This window comes from Crinia signifera, chromosome 8 (genome assembly GCF_055691185.1).
Source record: "Crinia signifera chromosome 8, ASM5569118v1, whole genome shotgun sequence".
In the NCBI taxonomy this organism is placed as follows: domain Eukaryota; kingdom Metazoa; phylum Chordata; class Amphibia; order Anura; family Myobatrachidae; genus Crinia; species Crinia signifera.
In genome coordinates this window covers 58,016,217-58,026,934 of record NC_139224.1, presented here as the reverse complement: position 1 = coordinate 58,026,934, position 10,718 = coordinate 58,016,217, and the positions used below count along the sequence as shown (strand labels likewise).

The 10,718-nt window shown below is 44.0% G+C and overlaps 1 protein-coding gene across 1 annotated transcript in view; it reads left to right on the top strand.

Moving 5' to 3' along the window:
* The first annotated feature begins 267 nt into the window (after nt 1-267).
* Nucleotides 268-10,718, top strand: part of CSNK1E (casein kinase 1 epsilon) — a 67,750-nt gene continuing 57,299 nt past the window's right edge. Inside the window, exon 1 of the mRNA XM_083156479.1 lies at nt 268-411. The gene's annotated coding sequence lies outside the window, so the exon portion shown is untranslated. The remainder of the gene's footprint in view (nt 412-10,718) is intronic.

The following is a 10,718-nucleotide window of genomic DNA, read 5'->3' as shown; positions in this document are numbered from 1 at the left end:
ATATGTATGTATGTATGTATGTATGTACATATGTATGTATATCTATATCTATATATTATATATGTAATTTTTTTCTATGGGAAAAGTGCTATATTCATAAAATCATACGTATATCTATATATCTAAATGCATAGTTGCACGCTTTCAATTTGACAGCCATGTCCCACTTGCAGACTGATATTTATAGAAGTGCTGCATATACAATCTCTGCTGCTCTCAGGTGAGTGAGTCAGGGTGAGATGTGCTGTCATCTATTAAACAAAAGGGGTGTTGTCTCTTTAAGTTTCACAAGGATGACATCAGCACTTGGGTTTGGCAGTCGGATTCAATGAGAGTACACAGAGTAGAGACAGCTCACAGACTGAAGGGGGAAGGAGAGAGGCAGAACACAGCTAGACACAGCCACAGCAGGTAAGCCGAGCTCCCCGCAATCCCCCGTCATCCTCCCCCCAGAAGCCTCCCCAAGAGGTGACACCCCCAGGAGCAGACAGAGGGAGCGCCTGGCTACACACACATACCGACATTTTGGGGGTCGGTTTTGGTTATAGGGTTGAAATGATGGGGGAAACATGTCCCCCCTATGCTGATTTCCCAGGATTTACAGGGAGATGGCCACATTACAGCCTAGATAAACAACCGTGATGCTGCCAGTGAGGCGCTGCTGCTGCGGGTTTTACCGGGGCCGGTCTCCCTTCTGCACTGCTAACCCAGTCCCCGGTTTAATGTACGGGCAGGGGGTCAGAGCACATATACACTGTTCCATACAGTCCCTGCTTTATATGGCAGCGGGGTACCCCGGGGACAGACTGATGCTGCCAGTAATAGCCACAGACAGGATTTCCAGCCTTTATGTTTAGCTATTACAGAAAGGACATTTATATCGGTAATACAATCGTCGTATTCGTAGTGGACACTTAACCCATTAGAGTGCTTCCGGTGCAGTGCGTTTACTAGCACAGGGGGTGCTGCTCTGACCCCCATATCTCCCTGCCACTACGTCATCCAATCTGTTCTGTATTCACAGGGTGGGGTAAAGGCCTGGGAAAATGCAGAGCCCACCCCTTTGTTCTCTGCAGGACACAAAATATACATTTACTAAATTACTGCCATTCTCTGCTTCTGAATTGTTTATGGTGTATTGTGTGAGTATGGCAGCTCAGAATTATTGGGTTCTCTATACATTACATAATCCACAGTGTTATTCACACTGTCTCCTGCTTGTTCTGCTCTTGGCTCAAGCATGAATAATTTTTGGTATTAATGATATGCTACATTTGTAATACTTAGCATATACAGCCATTTTTGTAGCTACTACAGTACATAGAATGTATGGGAGATGTTACAATGTTTCTCTTCACATTTAATGGTGTGTGTGTATGTATAAATATGTGTGTATGTGTATATAATTTGTATGTGTTTGGTTTTCTTCATGTATATATTTCTGACACAACAGGGGTTTGTGCAAGACTGTCTTGTAGTGTTCTCTTGCTAAACATTGAAATAATGTAATTTATTATGAGCGGTAATATGGATGTGTTAAATTGACAGGTTTGTGTGTGTAACGTGTACTTAGTTTTAGCCAGATCTAGGTGCATCTGAGGCTGTCACCCCAACATCATATAAGCTTATTGTAAAGCGCAACAGAATATGCTGCGCTATATAAGTAAATAAATAAGCTTAGTGGGTGAACACTAGGCCATATGACTAGGTGGAAAAGGCCAGTTGTTGCTATTCTATTTGTTTTTTTTGTGTGTGTGTGTGATCATGTTGTGTTTGTGATTCAGATTACTTAAATCTACAGCTTTTCTGAAAGATTACAATTAACATTGGTGTAGTTTACCGGCGGCTGATGGACAAGGCCTACCTTTTTTAAATAATCTTTCTATGTACTGACCGAATAAGTAAATTTAAACCTTTTGTAAGTTTAATCACTGTCTGGTCTGTACCTTTTTATATAGCGTACATCTCTCCAATCTGGTTAGGTAAGAAATGCTGGTGCATACACAGCTGGAAACCAGTGCACCTCCCAGGCAAATAGACTTGGGCCTTTTAATTAATCAGTTCAGCAAAGGGAACAAACTTTGTTTACAGGGAATTTATTATGGATAGTGACACTATTGTTTACAACATTTTTATTAATTCTTGCCACTTGTAGACTAATCTCTCATCTGGTATGGTTGCTTTTATTAGTATCAGTTTTTTCTATAGCATTCATATTATATGCAGCACTGTATAGAGAATATGTTGTCTATGTTTATAATCTATATTCTCTATTATATGGATGGACACTGGATAATTGTATTTTTTTTTTCGGAAGCCAATTATGTTAATTGGATTGTGAGCGGCAACTGTAGTTCCCAGAAGTACATTATGCAAACATGAGGGAGAAAATACAAACTCCACACAGAACCCTGGTTGGAAGGGAAACTCATGACTTCAGGGCAGTAATGCAGAGCAGCCCATACTGGATTGCGGCCCTTATGCTAATTAAAATTGACCTAGAACGTCAGAGTAGAGGAATATATTTTGTGGTCGTAACTAATATTCCTGAGCCCGTAACCTTTAAATTCACTAAAAGCCAATAAGTGCACCATATTTGTCATGCAACACCTTCAATATGTCACTGGCTCAGAAGAAACTGATAGTCTGTCCTACAGGTTTAGATCACAAAATGGATGCCTCCGTCAAAGCACAAGTGTCATGTCCAGTTCCGGGAAACTGTGGTTCCTTGGATTGCATTTTAAAATATATTTTTGCAAATGTTATTTCATTATAGAAATTACAAAATATCAGATAATGTGGGTTCTTCAGATCAGATCTAAATCTGGATTTACTTTCCCATTACAGTTTGGTAATAAGACTTATTGCTGTGCATTGTGTATGTTCTATTTATTAAATTATTTATACCTGTATATAGGGGCTCACATACTCTGCAGCGCTTTACAGCGAATATTTGAACATTCACCTCAGTCCCTGCCCCAGTGGGGCAGATGTATTCTAGCGGTGCATAGCGCGCCACTATAATACTAGGCGAAGCAGGAAGGGACTTCGATAAGATGTATTAACATCTTGTCTGCCGAAGCATGGGGAGTGCAGTTTACACTGATGCGCTATCTCCTTCCCCCTGGCCGGCTGGACTGGGCATGCGTGGGATCTCACTACTCACGCGAGATCTCCAGCGCAGCCCAGAGTCAACAGCAGGGACAGCGCTGCCCTGCTGTTGAGATAGGGCTTCGCCACCCTGCCGCTAGCGAAACATATAGCAGCAGCGGGTGGAACGGTCAACGGCCAGATTGAGTGTTTATACATTTGGCCTGCTATCATTTAGATAGCAGCGCCGATATGGACAGGGGCGTATAGTGCCCCTGTCATTTAGCACTCACTGGGCTCCTTCATACAGGAGGGAGAAAAGGTATCTGTGCACATAATGTGCGCTGATACCCTTCTCCCCCATATCAACTCTTCATACATCTGCCCCTATATTCCCGAATAGAATAGATACATATACATGCAGACAGATTCATTCTAGAGTTCATTTTGTTGGAGCCAGTTGACCTACCTGTATATTTTTTTGGGATTGTGGTAGGAAATCGCAGTACCCAGAGGAAACCCGCACAGGGGAAATACTGTATACAAACTCCGCACAGTTAGGGCCATGGTGGGAATTGAGCCCATGACCTCAGTGCTGTGTGGCAGTAATGCTAACCATTACACCTTCCATGTAAATACTGCTGATACAGTATTTGCCATTTGTCTTTTTAGTGTGTCTTTAGATGTGAAAATCTGCGTGTTTATTTAGAATTATTGTATTATGCAAATGTAATGTCTTCCAAATTGTTGTTTTTATATAGCATATTACAGAAGACCCCACTCATCATGGCAGTCATGTTGGCAATGGCTTTTTTTGTCAAAACAAGCAATGTCTTTAAAATAAATGTGTACTCCTCACAGACCTGCTTGTTGTTTTACCCTGCTATTTTATAACTTTTTAATTTATGAACAATACAGTATGAACATTCTAGTATAATACAAGCATAATCTTGGCAGGTTAATAGAAAAGTGTCAGATACAAGACAGCAATGCCTTTCGTGTATTGTCTGCGGTGGGTTGCTTTTCTGGAATGTTGTCATCTCTGTGAAAGTAATAATTTAGTCATAAAACATCCATTTTTGGCAAGTTTATTTGAAGAAAAGCATAAGAATAGAAACATTAGTGTTTTCTATGGGAATGTCTACAGTACAATGGCTGCTTGTCTACTTCCTGTTGTGCGACTGCTTTGGCTGTCAGGCTCCGTCATTTAGAGGGCTTCTGTAAAACACGTGTGGCCAAGCAGATGCTACTTGCTTCATGTACCATCGTCATATCTTTAAGAGGAAGTGTATGATGTTGTCAGTATTTGTTGTGGGAAAAGTCTGGTGTGGTGAAATAAATTCAGACGTCATTCTTTGCAATATCTTAATCTTTTCAGAGGATGAATTGCGTGTTTTTCAGTTTAACTGCAGCAGCAACAGGAAGTGTGTATGTCCACAAAGGTTAAGATTAATACATGTGGAAGGACCATTTGGACAGACTTGGTTGTTTGAGAATTTGGCAGAGAGTCAGGATGTAGTCGCTTGGGAAAAGCGTGGCAGGCCCATGACAACACAAGTGTTGATGTCTGATCGATAAACGACATTTTCATAAGTGATCAGATCACAATTAAGATCTTAATAGGGTCGTGCATTTGTACTAATGTTAAAACCAACTTTTTTTTTTTTTTTTTTAATGCCACCTTAAATCACCCAAATTGTTACTTTTTTAAAATCACACCCTTATATGTTACATCCCTCCCCATGTATGATTGCTTATCTGGGGCAACAGGGACAAATTCCATGCCACCTCTTTGGATGATTTATACGTGCACCCAATAGCGATAGATTAAGGTGCCCATACACTAGTCTGATGTGGGGCAATTTCACCTGAACCCGACGGATTGAGCCAAGGAAGTGGATGTGTTTGGCGTCGCCCCAGGTCCGATGCACGATCCCATGCACATTGGATCCGAGCCGGAGGTTGGACCTGCTGCCCGTCCGACCTTTCACCTCTGCCCCCTCCCAGTCGGCAGGGAACACGGTCGCATGAGATACATCGCATGTGAAAGTAAGGTCCTGGGTGGCTCAGGGGGATCAGATGGCCATACACTCATGTATGGCCAACTTTCAGTAGAATTTGCGACATTGTGTGATGGAGTTGTGATCCATGGCATATTATGGCAGAAGGAATATACTTTGCTTCCTTTGAGACATTGCAGTGTAAGATTTCTCTTTGTACCCCTAGTTGTATGTCGCAACAGCTTGGTATGGGGTTTCTGTAGCACAGCAAAAACAGACATTGACCATAAAAGGCTGACAGTGACCCCTAAATATCTACTTATTTTTATATTTAAGTGACCATTTATCATTGGATAAAAAAATCCTAATCTATTTATGACTAAGAGATCAGAGTAGTCTCCACACTGGGCACAGGATATGAGTCCTAAAGTAGGAAATCCTCTTAATACATTGAGCCATATTCAGTTCTCCGTAGTAGGTGGCTGCAATGTTTCTCTGGATCAGGGTAGAATACAGCAGCACCTGTACAAATGGGGAAAATTGGTGGTTACATCATGCTAGCTTTCCAATTATACTGCCCATTGCCCGCAATTGAATCTTTCTGAATTTCCGGGACATTCCATTGTAAGCTTGCGAGCAGGGCCCTACTACCTTTTGAATATATGAAAATGACCAGTTTGTTGTATCACTGTCTCCAATTGTAAAGCACAACAGAATATGCTGTGCCATATAAGGAACTGTTTATAAATAAATAAATTAGAATTAAAATAATACTAAATTGAAATGATTGAGCAACGTTTCCATACGGTTATTGAATTTGGAGCCCATTATAAAGCTTGTGTCTGGGCGATATTTAATTGCACTAGTTTTCATTCTGGCCACTGTAATTTATGTGGGGTGCCCTAGATGGCAGCTCAGCCTGGTATTTCAGTGGTAGATGTGACCCATGGAAATATTTATGCAGGTAGTATCTTGTTAACAGCTCATTGTACCCTTGTGTCTTATTTTCCATGCAGTGCTTATTCATATATTGTAGCAAGTGTAGTGGCGCGATGCAGCAAACCTCAGAAAATGTTGTTTTCAGATGTTTGGCCGCATATGCACCAAGCCCGGCACCACCATTTACGACCGGGTCCCTCCCAGCATCCCCTGCAGCATGTGCATCACTCGATGCATGCACAGATAGGACCCTGGGTCCTTAACCCTGAAGTTCTATCATCGCAAAGGATGACTTTTACCACCAGAGCAGTCATTTGCTAAAATCTTGCTAAAAGCATATTTTGTTCATCTGATGTGCATGAGGATAGTGGCAGGATGCATCACAGGCAAACGGCTATACTTGCTGCATCCTGCCCAGTGTGCTCAACATGGCTGCCTCGATTGGTTCTTCTGTAATTACAAGGATCTAAACAAGTGTTTTATCGGTACTTCTCTATTAGCAGGGCGCCCTATTTGCATACATACGTCACTGTAGGAAAATCGCATCGCGTGCAGTATTTTGTGTATTTTCCTATGTAATTCACTTCTTTCTACCCTCGGGCATTGCGATGCGATCGCACTGCACGCAAAATCGCATTCGATCGCATGTGATTTTTTTTATGGTGCCATTTACTTTACTATACACTTATATGACATGCAATGAGATTTAGGCACCCCCCCCCAAACACTATCCATGCCACCCTGAAGTGTGGCGTGCACAGCGCGTCCTCCTGACCCTTTCATACCCCCACTAAACATGTCGGCGTGGAGTTGATTTATATATAGTGTGGCGAGCACAGCGGATTACATTACAAATATTCTGCATCACCTCGTGGAGCTCGAGGCGCTCGCCATGCTTCAGGCTCGCTGCACACGCCACACTATATAACATCAACTCCACGCCGACGTGTATAGTTGGGGTATGAAAATGTCGGGAGTATGTGTTCCACTGCCCCTCGCGTGGCTCGCTGCGCTCGCCACGCTTCAGGGTGGCGTGGATAGTGGGGGGTGCCTAAATCTCATTGCAACTCATAGAAATGGATAGTAAAGTAAATGGCATCGCACGCTATAAAAAATCGCATGAGATCACATCGCACTGCTCGAGGGTAGAACGCAGTGAATAAATTACATGGGAAAATCGCATGCGATCACATCGCACAAAAAAAATGCATGCGATGCAATTCAATTTTCTGACGCAGAATTGCCCACTAAGCAATTTGCTTAGCGGGCGTCCTGCTAATACACAAGTACTGTTTTATCTCTCTCATCGTGTCAACAGTTGCGCGTTTTGTCTACTCCACCCTGGGTAATCCTATGTAGTGCACCTAAAATGGCTGCCTCACCTGGGCCCTGCACAGGTAGAATGAATAATCTCTGGAATTGATAGCAGCCAAACCTTTGTTGTATTTCCATGCCCTGTATTTCATGAAAAGCTTTTCCTTTATTTCTTTGTTTCTGTATTATGTCTCATATCCTTTTAAGGGCGAGATGTATTAAGCTGAAAATGCGGTAAAACCCCTGTTTTACCGCATTTTCCTATGTATTAAAACTAGATTTAATCAGATAGGTTCTGATTTCAAAGCTATCCCAAATCACATGACAGTTGTTGACAGTTGATAGCCAATAAGATCCTGATTTGAAATCAGTAAATCAGAACCTGCACATCTCTAATTAAAAACTGGCCGCACCGATACCGCATAGTACCATATAGAAGCCTATGGGCTTCTTTTCGCAGCCTCGCCGACCCCTCTCCGCTCCCTCCAGCTTACCTCCTTGCAGGTCCTCCTGGATACTAGGAATTTGGCTTGAATTGCTGTGCAACAGCCAGGGTGGGAACACGTAAAAAAGTCACAGTACAGATGAATATAACATAACACCTACAGATATGCACTAGATGTATCCTGATGGGGGATATGGACATGGGGAACCATATATTACTGATCTGTACAGCACCCAGGCAGCCATTCAGTAGCGCCACTTGGTGATTTCACCAGCCAGATAGGTAGACCGTAAAAACAGAACAGATATGGAGCATGACCAGGGTGACACGGGTTACATATTTGGCTAGCGGCACAGATCCTAGTCAGCCTTCAGCGGCGCTATCTTTATGTTGCTGCTCACAGGGCAGCAGTGGAGGGCCTCAGCAGGCCAGCGTGGGGGGGGGGGAGGGGGGAGGGAGGGAGAGTCAGTGAGGCTGGGGGCTGGAGTTGGGCTCTCTCTGGGTTGTTCCTGATAGTGTAGTGGTACCTCCTCCCTTGTGGGCCGCCGCCGCTGGGTTCGCCGGGGCATCGGTGGTGGCAGACAGGCTCCTGCAGTCTGCTGCAGCACAGCGGTCGGGGGGCCTGCAGGCCGGAGGACCGTGTGTGCCGTGGATGCTGCCGCGCTTTGGCGCCCTCTGTCTCCGTCTTCCATCCTCCTCCATCTCTGCCTCCCTCCTCTCCGGTCTGTAAGGCTCCTCTTCTCCAGGGGCCGGGGATGAAAGATCCGGTGGATGGGAGCTCGCATGCGTGCGACTGTCCCCGGCTCCACCGGAAGTAAGGGATACTCAACCTGTAATAGTATTTACTAGCAAAAGAGTGCTATATAAATGTATTATTTTTAACATCTAAAGCTGCTTATCCTATGTAAACTACTGAGCCTTCTGCATTATGGTGCCCAGAAGCCCAACTTTGGGTGGATTTATGCTTGCCACCTCATAAGGGTGTTAGCAGAAGTAATGGGCCCCTTTGGCACTTGCACCCAGAGGCTCAAAAAATTTAATGGGAATTTTGGCAGCAATAAATCAATTTTATTCCCCCAATAAAAGTAAAGATAATGAACAAATATTGTGGCACACCTCTATCTTTGTTTATGTCCCTGTATTCTGTGTTGGTTTGTTTTTTGTTTGTTTGTTATTATTACTCTATAGTTCTCCTAAGGGCTGTTTCACACAGTACGGTTCCTGCCGCACGGTGAAATCCCGTACGGCCAGGGAGCCGCGCCGCACTCAGCAGTTGTGAATGGACACTATTGTGTCCATTCACACGGGACGGCCACGGCCCGGCCGCACGGCTGCAGCCGGATCCCCCCACTGGAAGGGACGGCTGCCGGGCTGTGGCCATCCCTGCCATTATAAAATTCTGAGTGCGGCGCGGCTCCCTGACCGTACGGGATTTCACCGTGCGGCAGGAACCGTACTGTGTGAAACAGCCCTTAGGGCTATTTCACATGCTCCGGCTCCTGCCGGGCGGCGAAATCCTGAATGGCCAAAAGCCGTGCACAGTAGTTGCTAATGGACACTATTGTGTCCATTCACACAGGACGGCCACGGCCCGGCCGCCCGGTTGCTGCCGGATCCCACCACTGAAAGGGACGGCTGCCGGGCTGTGGCCATCCCCACTATTCTAAACTACTGAGTGCGGCACGGCTTCCTTCCCGTGCGGGTTTTAGCCGCCCGGCAGGAGCCAGAGTGTGTGAAATAGCCCTTATTGTATTGTGTTAGGATGCGGAGACTGTTTGCCCTCATAACTATCTGTCTAGTCAAGAAGAACAAGACTATCTGCTTTACCTGTGTACTGTTGCCAGGAAAGTGGTGGTTGTTAAAAAGATGTCAACATGGGCACACTGATCTGTGTAAAGCGTTTTTGTTTTGTTCTCCCATGGTTGTTCACTGGATACCTATGGGAGGGATTTTGCATGGCTTAACTTAAAAGGAGAATCCTTTAAAACAATCTGAGCAAACCCGAGGTGAGGGTTGAAAAACAGTAGCAACACTAAGCCCATCGGGAACAGATGTCTTTTACCATTGACTTTTATAGGATGTTCTTTTCTTGATTTATATTAAAAGATTGCTGTCAGGAAAACCAATATACATAGCTAATTGGAACTTCACTGCTCCTGAATGAAGTGGCATATTTAGGTGGATATTCAGTTCTTTCCGAAATGCCGTCATAATGTTCCACTGTGCTTGAGACCACTATACAAAACTTGTTAAGGGCCTTCAAATTTTCCCCTTTGCTTTCAAATGTCCTGTTTTTTTAATGAAACTTGAGTCCTTGTTTTACTGGGAGGAATGGAATGTAACATGCACTGATTGCTTTATTAGCAGGCCCTATAATATCTAATGGGGGGTTCCTGATCATGTTGATTGGCTTGTCTTATCTTGTGTCTATAGGCTTGGACAGAAACAAAACAGGGAGTTTGGTGATAAGCAGGACATTTGCACTACAAAATGCATAAGGCAGCCAAAATTCTAGTTAGCTCCTGGTAAGCTCTTATTCCAGAATATAGACCACAATGAAATATGTAACCTATACTGCTGTGTTCACTTAATGAGATGGACTAAAAAGCACCAGCGCAGGGTAGCCATGTGATGGCTGATCGAGATGAAGGTAGACGTGACATGCACACAGACACCTTGGCTCTGCATAAACAATAGATCTGGTTACATGCTGATGAGGTCCATGTTATGCCACCACACATAAATACAGGGCTTAAATGCTGCCCCGGTGATTGCTAGTCCGCTTCCTCCCTCCACACACCTGTCTTACATGACACCTTATGGATCTCACTGGGCATTGTGACCAGTTTTATTTGCTGGCATCACATACAAATCTGTGGCACATAGGCCTTTATTCAGATCTGATCACAGTACAAATGTGTTTGGAAAAT